Genomic DNA, 16,176 nt, shown 5'->3' with positions numbered 1-16,176 from the left:
GCATGCTTTGAACTACTAAGTTGGCAGGTGTTGGAGCAAGTAACAGGAGCTCACCCTGTCATGTGGTGCTTGGGTCTCAAACTTGGGCTGTTGGCTTTCAAGCTGACAAGCTCAGCGTTTTTAACCCACTGAGCCATCATACCCCTGCTCAACCTTGGCAACTTTAAGACGTAGGAACTTCAACTTCCAAAATCCCCCAAACAGCCATGTAACAAGCTCTACCTTAAAAACTACAGGTAGTTTTGACTTACAACCATTTGTTTAATGATTGTTCGAAGTTACAACAGCATTGTCGAAATTACAGGAACTTCCAATTAGTGGCAGACACGGGTGTTCAAAAGTGACTTAGCTTGAGACCCAAACTCCACACGATGGGCCAGTGGCATAGCGTGGGGGGTGCAGGGGGGGCCGGCCGCACCGGGCGCAACATCTGGGGGGGGCGCGCTCGCACTGAGCTGCTCAGGGAGCCCCAAGGGCTGCACAGAGTCGGCTTGGCTCCGCTCTCGAGCTGCTCTTTCTTGCAAAGCGAAACGAGTCCGGCAGGTGAGATGGGCGGCCACATAAACTGAATAAAATAAATAGAAGCGCCCAACTCTCCGCCCAGGCTCAGGCCAACCACAAGCGCCCCGCAGGCGCCCCGGCAGGCTTGGCCGAGCGAAGACGGACCCGCCGGCCGGCTGGCCTAGCTTCGTGCGCATGCGTGGCTTTATTTAGCGGGGCTCACGTGCGAGCTTGAATGCAGCGGCTCTTGCAGGTCGGAGCCCCGCCCAGCCGCCCTCGAGAGGGACCCGGAAGCATCCCGCATGCGCGCGACTCTTCTTGGAAAGTCTACGCCACTGCAGGGCACGTCTTTTCGGCGGTGCCATGACGTCACCGGGTTAGGGGGCGCAAATTGCCCCGGGTGCTGACAACCCACGCTACGCCATTGCGACGGGGTGAGCTCCTGTTACTTGCTCCAGCTCCTGCCAACCTAGCAGTTTAAAGCATGCAAACGTGAGTAGATAAATAGGTACCACTTCAGTGGGAAGGCAAGAGGGTTCCACACACCTCAGGGTAATAAGTCATGCTGGCCTCATGACCACAGAAGTGGTCTTGTGACCATTTTTCACACGACCGTTGCCACATTCCCCACGGTCATGTGATCAAAATTCAGACCCTTGGCAACTGACTCATATTTATGAGGGCTGCAGTGTCCCGGGGTCACGTGATCACCTTTTGAGACCTTCTGACAAGCAAAGTCAACAGGGAAGCGAGATTCAATTAATGACCCGCTTACTAACTTCACAGTGATTCACTTAACAACTATGGCAAGAAAGATCATAAAGTGGGCCAAAACTCAACTTAACTGTCTCACTTAAGAATGGAAATTTTGGGCTCCTATGGTCGTAAGTCGAGGATTACCAGTACTATTTTTGGACACCTCTCTGTTGACTTTGAGCAATAAACCCCAGCTTTTCCATCTTGCAGGGGATGAATGAGCAAACCATGCTTGACTGGTGTTCATTTTTCTGCTACAAGGCCACACATCCTTCAAAACAGATTCCAGCTCTTCCGCCCAGCAACTACTTTTCTTTATTTCAGCCCAATTCTCAGCTCGTCTGGTGTTGCTCGCCGTCGGATCGAGGGAAAATGCAGCAAGGAAGTGCGGTGGACAACTAGCTTCCTTCTCTGTTTTTGCAAGCGTTGGGCCTCGGCGAAAAGAGCAGAGCGAGAAAACTCTCTAGGCCATCGTTTCTCAGCCTCAGACACTTTAAGATGGGTGGACTTCAAATCCCAGCATTCCCCAGCCAGCATGGTTGTTGTTAAGCAAACCTCTGTGGGTTGTTAAATGAATCACAGAGCCATTAAGCAAATCCAGCTTGCCCCATTGGCTTTGCTCGTCGGGAGCCAGATGGGAAGGTCAGAAATGGCGATCACATGACCCCAGGATACGGCAACTATGGTAAATTCACACCAGTTGCCAAGCACGCGGATTTTGATCATGTGACCATGAGAACTGGCCATAAAGTCACTTTTTCCAGAGCCGTTGTGACTTCAAACTGAGCGCGTATCAAGGAAGCCCTATCATGTATCGATTAGATAGCCAACTTTTGAATTTATAAATAGTTCCATATTAGACACATAGACATTAACAACATCTATAGACCATGCAAAAGGGACAGTCAACCAGCCCAAAAAGAAACAAAAAGACCCAGTCACCAGCAGAGCAGATCAGCCTAGCTCAGAGGTCTTCAAACATGGCTCTTTTATGACTTGTGGACTTCAACTCCCAGAATTCCTCAGTCAGGCTGAAGAATTCTGGGAGTTGAAGTCCACAAGTCATAAAAGAGCCAAGTTTGAAGACCCCTGGCCTAGATTAACTCCAAGGTTAACATCAGACCAAGTAAACAATACCCCAATCAAGATGTCTATGGAGCTTCCCAAAAGTGATTTTTCGGGAGGCAACTGGACTTTCGTTGGCTTTTCTTTGAAGACGTTTCGCTTCTCATCCAAGAAGCTTCTTCAGCTCTGACTGGACAGATCCTTCCATTCCCCACCATCCGGTCAGAGCTGAAGAAGCTTCTTGGATGAGAAGCGAAACGTCTTCAAAGAAAAAACAAGACAATCCAGTAGCTCCCGAAAAAGCACCTTTGGGATCCCGATCAAGAAACGGCCAAAGAAGCTAATAGCCAAGCAGAGAATCTCTTAAGACCACCAATCCTGACAGGGCAAGCCACTAGAATACAGGCAATCCTCGACTTGCCCTATGGTTCATTTAGCGACCGTTCAAAGTTACAACAGCACTGAAAAAAGTGACTTAGGACCAATTTTTCGCTCTGACAACCGTTGCAGCATCACGTGACCAAAACTCGGATACTTGGCAACTGGCTCATATTTACGACGGCTGCAGTGTCCTGTGGTCCCTTTCTGACAATGGGGGAATCTAGATTCATTTAACGACCACATTAGTAAATTAAGAAGTGCGGTGACTCACTTAACCAAACCAGGCAAGAAAAACTCACTTAACAAATTTCTCACTTAGCGATGTAAATTTTGGGCTCAGTGATGGTCGTAAGTTGAGGACTGCCTGCATAAACTGACAGCAAACCGCACTCCTGACTAGCACCTGATGACGTTACCTAGTTTGGCAATGAAACGTCTGCAAGAAAGCTCAGAGGGGCACACAGGACCCCCTCAACTTTCAGGTTTGCTCACGGAGAACGGAATTGCGATGGGCTTGTAAACGTTTTTGGCTATGTGCTAAATAAATAAGTGCCAACAGTCACAGCGAATGAAGGATGGTGGGTGGGTTCCACTGAGAAAAAAACGGTGGAACTCCTTGCAGGGCAGAGCCAGGCTGAAAAAAGCGGCTGCAAAATTGTCAGCCGCTGTCGGCAATGAAGTGAAATTAAGAAACGGAGTAACCACAACTGGACAAAGTGCAAAGCTAAGCCCCAGCAAACCACACACGCTCGCGCGCGCATGCACACACAGACTGTACTGCTTCCAGGGCTTTTAATTGCTCAAAACGGCTTTCAGGTTTTTGTAAAAGCCAACGTCTCGGAGGTTTCATTCATCCTGGCTATATTTGTACCCTGGTTATTGAATCATGGTTTCTTTTCGACAGCCCAACTGCCCGGATGTGCACAAGCCACAGTGAAGTCAAGGCTGGCTTTAATTGTGAGCAGGTTTTGCAAAAGGAGGAGGGGGGGAGGGGGTTGTTTGCACCACTGTGCAACTATCCCCATTGGGTAGAGACACTTCTGAAACAAACGCAACCAAGGTCTCGCCACCCACACCCACAAACCGAGGTTGGGTTCACACACAACACGCCTGGCCGAACAAACCCAGCTGGTGCCTTCCCCTACCCCAGGCAAGCTCCATGCAGTCGGCTGCCCAAACCCCGGAAATGGGTGCATTTCCCCCAAAGGGGCCCTTGGCAGAAAGGGACGACGGTGGGTCGTGTGAAGCCAACCGCGGCCCCGCCATCCAGAACAAAGTTCTTTCTCCCGCCTCTTCCTTCCCAAACGGGGGCCAGGCTCCCGCAAGAGGGCTGAACCCGCAGGTGCGCCTTTCCTCCGTGTGAACCCCGCCAAGCGGGGTTAGCCGTCCAAGCAGGGGCAAAAAAACAACCACCAAGGTCCACCCGGCGTCTCTTGGATCCCCAACAATGGGCGGGACCCCCACCCACCCCAAAAGCCTCCCGAGTGGTGGTGGTGGGGGGTCGCGGCGGCGAAGACCCCCGAGGGGCAGATCCAGAAGGGATCCAGAAGACCCCCTTCCCCAACCTGGCGCAGAGGGGGGAGCAGAGGGCGCCCTTCCCCGGCGGGGGTCTCCGCTGGTCGGGACCCCCTGCTCACCTGCGCTCCTTCCTGCCTGCCCGCCGGCCGGCCGGCCGTTCCTGCCGTCGGAGCGCGCGGAGGGGCGGCGGACTGGCCCCGGGGGCGCCGGCTCTCCAGCCGCTGGGTCGCTGCTGGCCGCCGCCGGGCTCCGCTTCTGCTTCAATTCCTCCGGCGGCGGCGGCGGCGGCGGCAGCGGAGGTTGGCCCGGCGGGGGGAGGGAAGGCCACGTGACGCGCCGCGGAGAGCTCAGGAACGGCCGCCGCCTCCCCAGCCAGGGGGCGCCCTTGACGACCCGGGCGTCCGCGCGGGCAAGGGATTTGCAACCGGGCGCCCGAGGGCGCGCAGGAGTCCGGCATCGCCTGGGGTCCCTTTTGGAGGGACGGGATGGCCACGAAGAAGCCCGGGCAGGCGGATGCAGACGGCGGAGAAGGTTTGGAAGGAAAGGAGAATGAGAGTGTGTTCGGGCAGGGCGTTGGACTCCAGCACCCATTGCGCTCCAAGCCGGCGTAGGGCCCTAGGTCAGGGGTAGGCAACCTCGGCTCTTTTATGACTCATGGACTTCAACTCCCAGAATTCCTGAGCCAGCTATGCTGGCTCAGGATTCCTGGGAGTTGAAGTCCATGAGACATAAAAGAGCCGAGGTTGCCTACCCCTGCCCTAGGTAAAGGATGCTGGAGCTGGAGCCCAGTCTCCACGGGTCATTGTAAGGGGAAGAAGGCCGGCGCTGAACAAGAGCCCTGCAGGGCTGGCCTGTTTTTTCACAAACCACGGTGGCTGAGGCGCATGGGCGCTGGAGTGGAAGCTGTTTGCTAGAGCAGCCGCCGGCGAGACAGGCGGCAAATTTAACAAATAAATATATAACATCTCTGCCCTGCTTTATTTCTTTGCTGCTGGCTGGTCCCGGGGCAGCAAATCCCTTGGGGATTGAAGCACGAAAGAAGGGGAGGGAAGGTAGAAGAGAAAGAGAAGGGAAGGGAAAGAAGGAAAGAAGGAAAAACGAAGAAAGGAGAGAGACAATCTTCCTTTCTCATCCCAACAAAATGAAGCCGATCAGGTTTCTCGGGAACGGCCCCGGCCCGTTGCCAAAACACGCAAGAGATTCTTAGGCTGCAAGATCAGCCTGCAGAATCTGGGTGAAAAGCAACGTCGCCGGGTTTAAAATGCACCCAGGCAGAAGCGGCAGATTTTTCGGGAACAAGCTCAGCAAGAGCGAACTTGCCGTTCGTAAAATAAAAAATAAAATAAGAAATAAAAACCAGGACTTCAGCAGCAGAGGCTCGACTCTCAAAATTCAAGCTGCATTTCTTTTGACTGGCTTGGATTCGTGGATGCCGTGCCCTCGTACCTACCTGTCTTAATGCAAATGTGCTTATTCCCACAGCCTTATTCAGCTGCCCCTCCACGGAAGTCACCTAAACTGCACCTTCATGGTAGCCGCTGCTGAGTACGAAGTTAACAGCCATAAACTTTATACATTCAGCAGCCCTTTGCATGCCAGAGATACTGTGACAGTGTACACCCAATTCACCTTTCCCATGAATATGATCCCAAGCCCCTGGGAGCTCCAGATGATCTAGGAAGAACTGAGATTAGGAACTCGTTAAAAAAATAATAATAAAATGTGACAACTCCTGTTCCTGTAACCAATGGTGGAGCCACTTGGGATTTAATTAAGCATGAATAAAAGGCAGAGGGCAAAGAGAATTCCGACTTGGACCGTAAGTAAAAGGTATTTTCGCAAAGCCGGAAACAGGTTGTACAAGATGTTTTAAAGCATTTTAAAGCCCAGGAAAGGTAAGCATCTGATCAAGAAGTTTCCATTCCTTTTGAAAACCCATAAAACCTGTGGCTGATTAATTTGTAGTGGGCTTTTGTGGGGGGTTTTTTCCAAACACTTGAGCCCACTGGTGAACGTGGGAGCAGATCGGATCAGCCAGTAACGAGTTTGGTCGCCATCCTTTGCCCCCAAAGCGATTTTCCTGGGAAAACCAGAAAACATTAAATATTCTGGATGGATTATTCACTACAGCTAGTCCTCGACTTATCACTAGTTGCTTACTGACTGTTTGAAGTTATGACCAACCTGAGAAAGAAAGAAAAGAAAAGAAAAGAAAGAAAGAAAGAGAAAGAAAGAAAGAAAGAAAGAAAGAAAGAAAGAAAGAAAGAAAGAAAGAAAGAAAGAAAGAAAGAGAAAGAAAGAAAGAAAGAAAACTTATGACCTGGATCTGAAATTCCGTCGATTTAACATTTGCTCTGAGCAAACTGCAAGCACTTGTGGGGCTCCCCTAGAAGGTTGGGGTGCTTGGAGATGCTCTGAAACTAAGCAGTTACTTCAGATCCAGATACCTAAGGAGACAGATCTCTGATCTTAGGATAAGGGTTGCTGATCCCAGTTAGCGAAATAACTTCATTTGGGAATGAGTAGAAAAGCAAAACCTCCATAAACCCCTCCTTGGGATGACTGGCATGGGAAAATTAGGTCAGGATTTAATTAATTTGTGTGCCACACCTTGATTACACCACACCAGCCATCCAAACCAGCTAGGAAATGCTGACAGTTGTGTATTAAAAGCACCGTTTGTTTTTAATCTTTTCCTTCTCGCTAGAGAAGAAAAGCATTGCCCTTCCGGAATTTTAGCATCTCTTATTTTGGATGCTGACTTTTCTCCAAAATTCAGAAACTCAGCTCAAGTTTCCCTTACAGCCCCTTATCTCCAGCGCTGCTGCTCAGGTTTTATTCAGCATCCAGGCTGAGAGAAATGTAGCTTTTTACATTTTTCTTTGCAAGGAGGGAAAAAAAGCAATTCCCTGTAATATTTCTATACTGGTAGTCCTCAGCTTACCTCCATTTGTTTGGCAACCATTCAAAGTCACTGGAAAAAAAAGGGACTTACAAGCCGTTGTGACTCCATCCAATCGGCTTCTTACTCAATGAGGAAGTCGCTAAATGAGGACTACATGGACTGAAATGCCAAGCACGGGTTGCTGTTCAGAAGAGGGAGCATGTCGCTGAATTCCCACGAGGCAAAAATTATTATTATTATTATTTTAAATAAAAGCATTTGTGTCTTATTGACCTATTTGTTTTTGAAAACTTATATAGTTGTCCACATGGTAACCACAAGCATGGCTGGCTGGGGAATTCTGGGATTTGAAGTCCAAAGGTCTTCAAAATCCAGAATAAATATGGGACTAAAAAGTTTCATCTAGCATTTGAATAAGTATTGATGTGATATTTAAATTTATTTATTTATTTATTTATTTTATTTTATTATTTATTTGTAGTTATTTTATAAGAGTTAAAGTGCGATAGATTTAATAGTTTATTGTTGTTTGCATAAGGTAGATTATGATTGTTTGTATTTTTATACCCTGTATTTAGCTCTGGGAAGTCGGGGAGGGGGGAGGGGGAAGGAAGGGAGGTGCTGGGGAGGGTTGGGGAGAGGGGAGGGGGTTGGGAGGGGTTTTGTTTTGTTAAAAATAAAATGTATTGTAAAACTTTTCAATAAAAAAAAAATTGCCAAGGCTGGACACCCCTGTTCTAAATCTTGGATGCAATTTAATAATTGATGGGATTTTACAGCCCAAATACAATAGAGCTATGTCTCTGAGCATTTGTGCGGAGTCAGATGCCAGCCTGCTTTTTTAACCTTTTGTCTCCTGATGCTCTAATGTTTGTACACTTTGATTTGGCTTAAAAGTCACCTTACTGCACTGGTGAGACCACACTCGGTCACCACGATACAAATTGAGACTCTAGAAAGTGTGCAAGAGAAGAGCAACAAAGATGATTAGAGGACTGGAGAATAAAACGTGTGATGAAGGGTCGCAAGAATTTGGTATGTCTAGTCTAACAAAAAGAAGGATTAGGGAGAACATGATAGCAATCTTCTAATACTTGAAGGGAGAAGAGGTGGGGGGCGGGGTCGACCTAGTCTCCAAAGCACCTGAGGGCAGGACAAGGATCAACAGATGAGAAACCGCCTCAAGTTGTGCAAGTGAAAGCAACAAGGCATTAAACCTGCCACTGCTTTTTCCTTTCTTCCAATCCCCAACAATGCAAACAGGATCAGATAAGAGAGTTCAGCCAGTATATCTTAACAGCAGCTTTCTTCCAAACTGGGGGCCTTCCAGAAAATGTCAAGTTCGACACCCCCCAAATTGCCAGCCAGTGTGATCATCGCGGAAATTCTTGGAGACACATCTGGCACAAGGGGTGTCATTCCCATTAAAAAGGGGTGGAACTTTGACTGTCTTTAGTCTGCCCACCATTTGACACCATTCTCCCCACATATTCAGGCGCAGTGCCACCTGACTTGATTTTTTCTTCTTCTTCTGTGTCCAGCTGATAAGTCCATGCAATTTTCTTGGTCAGGTTTTTCAGAAGTGGTTGGCCATTCCCTCTTTCCTAAGGTTGAAGAAAAACTGACTGGCCAAGTTCATCCAGTTGGCTTTGTGCCAAGGTGGGACTAGAACTCACAGTCTCCATGTTCCTAATCTACCTAGCGCTCACAATGCTATTTTAGGTAGCGGCATTTGGCTGATCCTTGCTGATTTCAGAAGTTAAACAAAGCCAGCCAGGTTTATTCCTTGGACATGAAAAGACGTTGGCTAGAGAGGTGCTACTTTTTAAGTTTTTAGAAGTAACAGGTGGCAAACCACTTCCCTAACGCTACCAAGAAAAACTGCACAGCTGTAGCTAACAGAAGTTATGTTTTTCTGGGCAAGCACAATTAGCTGGCTGGACCAATTCAAAACCAAATAGATTTAATGAAGTGGTTTATTTGCCTCATTAATTTTCATGGCTGTGCCGTAAAAATGTAAGAGTGCGCCTGCAAAAAGCCCGTAAAACAAATGCATAACTAACCATTTTCCACTTGTTCCAACGTCAAGAACTTTCAGCCAGAATAACTGCTTTACCTACCAAGAGAGAGGACGGCCCTAAATTGTTAAATACAGCTCTTTACACGGTAGGGGGTCTGCCTTAGAAAAGCAGCCCTAGAGGTTTGAAGGGAGTGAAAAAACAGGATAATTTTTTGAAATTGCTAGAACAGCACAGGTATTCAAATCCATCCTGGAAAAACAGAGGAAGAATTTTAGGGTAGTTAGTTGCACACTTCCTCCCCTGTGGCAAATAATGGCTAAGCAGCCTGTCGTAAGTAAAGGACTAGCTGTAGATTTAGCTAAAATGTCACTGTTTTTCCACTTTTCTCACATTAAAAATACCAATGCAATTAACGGGTTTTGTGACGACAAGCTTGGGACTTTGAGGTCTTCGGTTGCAAACCCTAGCTAAATTCTTAACAATTCAAATCTGTTTAATAATCAACTCCCGGCAACCAAATTTTTCAGCCAAAGACTTCCCAGAAGAGTGGGTGTATTGAGGCTGTAGATGCTTCAAATCTACATATTCAAATTGACTTAACTGTTTTCCAGTCCAAACAACGGTGGGTTATAAACATTTCCATCATGCAAAACCTGCAAAATCATTGACTAATTCATTGACTTCGTTATGATGAATTTTCTTCTAGATTGGGATTTAAGCCGTGAATGGCCTTCATTAGCAGTGTGTCCTGTTACTTTTGCATTTCCCTTTAAGTTTACATGCTGCCTATCTTACTATCCAAAGCAACTCTGGCAGGCTTGCATCTAATATATTTTGCGTAAATGTCCTACATTTTAAATATGTATTGAAAGCTATTATATGGCATAGTAAGGCATCTAATGCCCTATTTTATCTGCCAGGCAAAGAAATCAGCTACTTTTTATTTAAAACCACAGCCCCATTGCCTTAGGGCAGCAACCAGGCTGTGCAAGCAGCAGGCGCCCACACTCATGTGCTGCCACTCACACAAACCCATCCCCCCTCCTCTCCTCCCCTCCCCCACGCCTTGCCAGTCTGCCAAGCCAGAAAAGTTGGGGACGGCTGCCTTAGGTCAGGGGTCCCCAACCCCCGGTCCATGGATTAGTATCGGGCCGTGGCATGCCAGCAACTGGTCCGCACAAACAAGCAAAGCCTCATCTGTGGGATGCAGGCAGCACACAAAACCACATACTCTCTGGTCCGTGGAAAAACCTCTCTCCACGGAACCGGTCCCTGGTGCCCAAAAGGTTAGGGACCTCTGCCTTAGAGTATTAACCCTTATACATCTTTCAGGTTTTGCATCTGACATGAGGGAATAAATTTTATCAAATGGAGCTTCATGTCAAATCTAGAGTATTCTGACTGACTTTGGAGGATCCAAAGGAGGACAAGGCTGATTTGAGAATTTAGCTTCTCAGATTCCATTTGTAGGATTAGGAGAACGAAGAGAGGGCCAGAGACAGACTTTCTTGGTCATCCTTGGTCTCTTCTTGGCAGACATTCTGGAAGACTCCAGAAGCTCCAAAACCTTTGCCTTCGGCCTCCATGCATTCTCAACATTCCAGAAATCCAGGCCAATCCAGATCTGTCTAAGATGTTGGGAAATTCTAGGAGATTCAGTCATGAGACTTCTGGAAAATGCCGTGTTAAGAAAGGCTGTCCCAGATAACTGACTCCAGGTATTTATCATTGCCATTGGAATGTGGTTGTGTTAACACTCTTGATATGGATTTAATTACTGGGACATTCAGTTCCTTCCTTCTCCTCCCAAAACTTAGGCCATCTTCTGAGCTAATCCTATCAGAGACTTGAGAACCTGGAGATGGATCCATGTGGGACACTGGATGCTCTCAACTGGATCAGATTGCCCATCTGCCCATCAATTCTATATAAATCACCCCTCTATCACACCAACTGCGTGCGTTCACTTTGCTGTGATGATAACCTGTAGGAGTTCCTAGGCCAGGGGTAGGCAACCTTGGCTCTTTTACGACTCGTGGACTTCAACTCCCAGAATTCCTGAGCCAGCTGGCTCAGGAATTCTGGGAGTTGAAGTCCACGAGTCGTAAAAGAGCCAAGGTTGCCTACCCCTGGCCTAGGGAAAATCTGGCCATTTTGATTTTGCTGATGAGAAGGGAAATTGTTGTTCTTCCCCATTCAAGCAGTCGTTTGTTTGCTTAAAGGAACTAAACTCAAACAGCCTGAACCGTGCTTGAAGGGTGAACATTTGCATCTCCTGCCCGCACACTCTTTGTTGGAACTTTGAATATCAAATGTCCTCAAGAAGCATTGTCCTTCCCGGAGGACATTTGCCTAAACAGCCAGTTCACCTTTTGAATAGCAAATTAGGGTTGAGATCGGGTCTCACATTAAAAGAAGGAAAAACGCGTTCGTGTATGTAAATGCTTGAATGATTTTTACTCTAGCTTGTCTTCTTTCATTCGGAGAAGTGGGTAAGAGATGCATGTTTGGTTTAGTCGGGGTTAAGATCCTGGGCTAAAAGCCAGGAAACTGTGAGTTCTAGTTGTTAGGCATATGATGATAGCCTACATATTGGGTTGGAAATATATAAGCCATGATGATGTTGTAACTTTAAGAAGGTAATTGATCCATGGGCGTGTGAGGTTGCTCATGGCCATAAGAGGGAGCTAGAAACGTAGATTCTCTCTCTCTCTCTCACTGGATCTCTCTGAATATCTGAATTTGCTGATCGCTCTATTATTGCTTTTTTGCTCTGTATCTGCATAACTGTGTTTTTGACCTCTGGACTGGTAAGAAGACTTTGTATTAGGATTTGTACTTGGACTGTTATTTTTGTGTATGACCTGGACTGATTATTTTTGACTGTGCATTTTTGTTTTTACACCACCTTAAAGTAAACTATTTTTCTATTTTCACAACTCAGTGTATCTTGTGGTTACTGTGATCTCTTACTCCTCTCAATACCCTTCCTTGTCTGTGCAACTCCTTGGTAGCACAAGGAGACCTCTGCACAACAATACCTAACACTAGTCCCACTTTATGCGTGAAAGCTAGGTAAGTGATTTGGGGCCAATCAGCAGGAGACGGGAACTTCTAATTCCCTCTCCCCCCCCCTTTAGGCATACAGAGGTCCCCAACCTTTTGGGCACCAGGGGCTGGCGCCACATCAAAAGGTTTTTTTCTGTGGACCAGAGAGAGTGTGGTTTTGAATACTGCCTGCATCCCGAGGATGGAGCTTTGCTTTTTTGTGCGGACCACTTGCTGGCATGCTGCAGACCAGGGCCGGTCCATGGACTGGGGGTTGGGGACCCCTGCTCTAGTAAATGAAACAATCAATTTCCTTTAAAGTGGGATGGCTAGATTGGGAACAGAAAACTCTTAAAACAATTAAGATGACAGCAGCAGGATGCAGGATTACTTTTTGCTGCCATCTAGTGGTCATTTGGACTCTATATTTCTAGTCCAAATTTGGAAGCAAGGAAGGAAGGAAGGAAGGAATTATGATTGTAATAATTCTGTTTGAGATCTCTCTCTCTCTCTCTCTCTCTCTCTCTCTCTCTCTCTCTCTCTCTCTCTCTCTCTTTCTCTCTCTCTCTCACACACACACAGACAGACAAATGCTTGTTGACAAGGAGAAACAAACTCTGAACAAGAATTAAAAACTATCCATTTCTACCCCTTTTAATTCATTCCCACAAAACCCTGAGTCATGGTAAACATTATATATATAGAAACAGTATATTCCAGAAACTTAAAAGCATCCCCTTAATACAATGCATTTTTTTAAAAAAAAATGAGTAACATTACTTCATTAGCTTCATCAGAATCTTTCTTACAGCTTTTCCTGATGAAACATCAGTTAAGTCATTCACATTTATTTTAGGTTAAAATTCACAAAGAAAGGAAGCCGGGGGGTGGGGGAAGAAAAATCTGTGTACAAATAAAATAAAATAAAATCAATCAGAACATTCTTGTTCCTCCCTTCCCATCTCATCTTTAAAAAAAATAATTGGGTTGCCAATTTATTCTTTCATTATAATTTCCCCTTCAACGGACTCCAACATGTACTTTTGGCTGTTCTTCTGAGGAACCAGGGAGTTTTAGAAGTGAAAAATCCCAGGGTAATCCCCAATTTCCTTACAAGGTCATCTGAGCTAGCTCTGAAAGATCTTGTCACCTTCCCCAGAAACACTGTCCTTGGCTGCCATCTTTTGAAATAAACCCAGAATGCACTCCCCCCCTTTTGTCAAAAACTGGGAAAATGGAGAACACCACTGGGTAGATGGCCAGCTTCTAGCTTTTTCTGCAAAATATTTGCCTAGTTAGGAAACAGGAACCCCCTACAAACAGTAATGTATATTATTTCCCACAAAAGAAAAAATAAGTAGAGATGGTTTAATGGATTGCTTTATTCAAAGAAAAGAACATACCTAACAGAATAACCACTAAAGGGACACGGTGGCTCAGTGGGTTAGGATGCTGAACTTTGTCGATCAGAAGGTTGGCAGTTTGGCAGGTCGAATCCCGAGTGCTACGTAACAGAATGAAGCGCCTGTTACTCGTCCCAGCTTCTGCCAACCTAGCAGTTCGAAAGCACGTAAAAATGCAAGTAGAAAAATAGGGACCACTACAGTGGGAAGATAACAGCGTTCCGTGCGCCTTTGGCATCTAGTCATGCTGGCCACATGACCACGGAGACGTCCTCGGACAAGCGCTGGCTCTTCGGCTTTGAAACGGAGATGAGCACCGGCCCCTAGAGTTGGAAACAACTAGCACCTTTACCTTTTTAAACAGAATAACAAACAGAGTAACCCTCTACCATTGAGCAAAGGACATCTGTAAACAATGCAAGTCAGAAAAAGCTCACATCTTGTAGAAGAGCAGGCAGAGCTTGGCAATGGAATCAAGCAAGTTATCAGCTTAGAATTGTTACGTTCCCACCGTCTAAGTCCAGCCCCTCTTCAATTCCATTGAAGTTTATGTGAAACTAATTTAGTATTGAACTTTCGTTGACCCGATTCTTGTGTATAGGCACGAGCAGTAACTCTTCTGAAGGGCAATTTAATGTATGGTCCTGAGTCTTTGTGCCTGGCACATCCTTGGAGAAGATTCAGAAAAAAATCTGGCTGTTTTGGATCCAAGAAGAAGAAAGCAGGAAGGGCCCTTGCTCAAACACGGAAAGCACCATTTGGTGCCAGAAACCGATGCTCGATGCTCGCATTGTCCCTTGCAACCATCTCCTTGGCAGCTGAGCACCTCCGTGAAGAAGCAGTCACTACGGCAACACTGATGTCATTGACTTTATGGCAGTCCAGTGGGGGTAACTGCAGGTGGGACTCTCAGCTCCCGCCTACATGCATGTTTGCTGGATTCAAAAACAGAGAATATTAAGCAAAGCAGAACATGGCTGGAACAGCTTGGCTGAGTGTCCTGGGCATGGCTTTGTAAGCATCCGGAATCACAGAATGAGCAGATACAAGTGAAGGTAGAACATTCTGGTATTCTCCATCTCGGTTGATTACTTTTTGGCTTCATTAGAACTGGGTGCATATGGCCAACATCTGGTTTAAGATACCTTTTGCACTGCCTGTCTGGGGGCATTTGCTCCCAAAGACTCCTGAAGCAACTTGATTGCTTAATCCTGGAAAGATAGCAATAGCAAGATCCCTTAGACTTATATACCGCTTCACAGTGCTTTTACAGCCCTCTCTCAGCAGTTTACAGAGTCAGCACATTGCCTCCAACAATCTGGGTCAACCTTGAAGCCGATCAGGATCGAACTCCTGACAGTGAGCAGTGAGCTAGCCTGCAATACTGCATTCTAATCACTGTGCCACTATGGCCCTTATTCCAAGACATTCTTTGCCAGCTCACTACTTAAACACGGCTATTATAATGGGTGTGTGGAAACAACCTCGGGAGACGAAAGGAAGAGACGCCGCCTCGACAACCATTGTGCAAAAGGCATCTCAGCCCACAGAAGGAAAAGCGACATAGGAAGAAGCATAGAAGTGTCAGTCCTGTCAAGTAAACCGGGAGAAGAGATGCATCTCCTCAGAATTCAAACAATTATAATGAATCTTAAAACTGAAGACATTAATGTGGTCGCTGAACCCCCTAAACAGGTTACAGGTGTAGCATTAGAATATCATCTTTTCCCAAACTAAATTGAAGATTCTGTCAACTACATATTGATTGCAGCTTGTTTCTACGAAGGATAATTTCTGCCATTTTCCTCAATCTGACACTCTCCGGATGTATTGGACAATCAGAATTCTCAAGCAACCCCAGCCTTGCAGGAAAACACAACTGAACAACACAAAGTTGTGGGGAAGCTGGTTCAAATTAACCGTCTCTCCTTACAGTTTGGAAGAACAAACGTTTGTTACTTCAAAGTGGAAAGAAATGCTACCGACTCCCTCCAAGGCTAGGAATTTCAGTCCAAAGGCATACTGGGAGGAAGAAGCTTAGGAATTTGAGGCATTATTCCCCTTCTCCTGGAACAAAAAGAGGAGCAGAGTCCCCCCCCCTTCTTAAAAAAAAGTTTTATAGGAGAGAAAGAGCAGAAGTAAACGACAAAGACAATGCGTCTTGGCTTTAGTGTTGTTAAGAAGGACGCAGAGATAGTTCCATAGTTTCGTTTCTTCAAGGAAACACAATTTACAATTATTTTATTTCCACAACCCAGAATATAGGGAGAACACCAGCCATGGGAAATGGGGATATGGCTTCTCTACTTCAGTCTTGACTTCTAACCAGACTAGCTGCTGCTTAAATTTCTCAGGAACATCTTGAACCTTCCAATTCTACTCTAGGCCACGTCCCCACAGGTTGTGCTGGTTCAAAACTTCTGCACGGCCGGTTCTCCTACTCAAAAGAAAAGGCAGTGAACACTCCTAAAACATATTCGGTTACATTTTATTTATTTTTTGTCACCTGAAATTATTTCACATCTTTTTTATTTTCTCTTTTAAACATGGCTACAGAACAGTAGTAGTAATCCATCAG

At 46.3% G+C, this 16,176-nt stretch overlaps 1 protein-coding gene across 1 annotated transcript in view; it reads right to left on the bottom strand.

Annotated features, from left to right (window-relative positions):
• PLCG2 (phospholipase C gamma 2) overlaps positions 1 to 4,506 on the bottom strand; it is a 92,216-nt gene extending 87,710 nt beyond the window's left edge. The window contains exon 1 of the mRNA XM_081336245.1: positions 4,341 to 4,506. The gene's annotated coding sequence lies outside the window, so the exon portion shown is untranslated. The remainder of the gene's footprint in view (positions 1 to 4,340) is intronic.
• Positions 4,507 to 16,176: the final 11,670 nt, after the last annotated feature.

This window comes from Vipera berus (genome assembly GCF_964194415.1).
Source record: "Vipera berus genome assembly, chromosome: 10".
NCBI classification, from domain to species: Eukaryota; Metazoa; Chordata; class Lepidosauria; order Squamata; family Viperidae; genus Vipera; species Vipera berus.
Note: the sequence above shows the minus strand (reverse complement) of the source record. Positions and strands in the feature narration are given on the sequence as shown.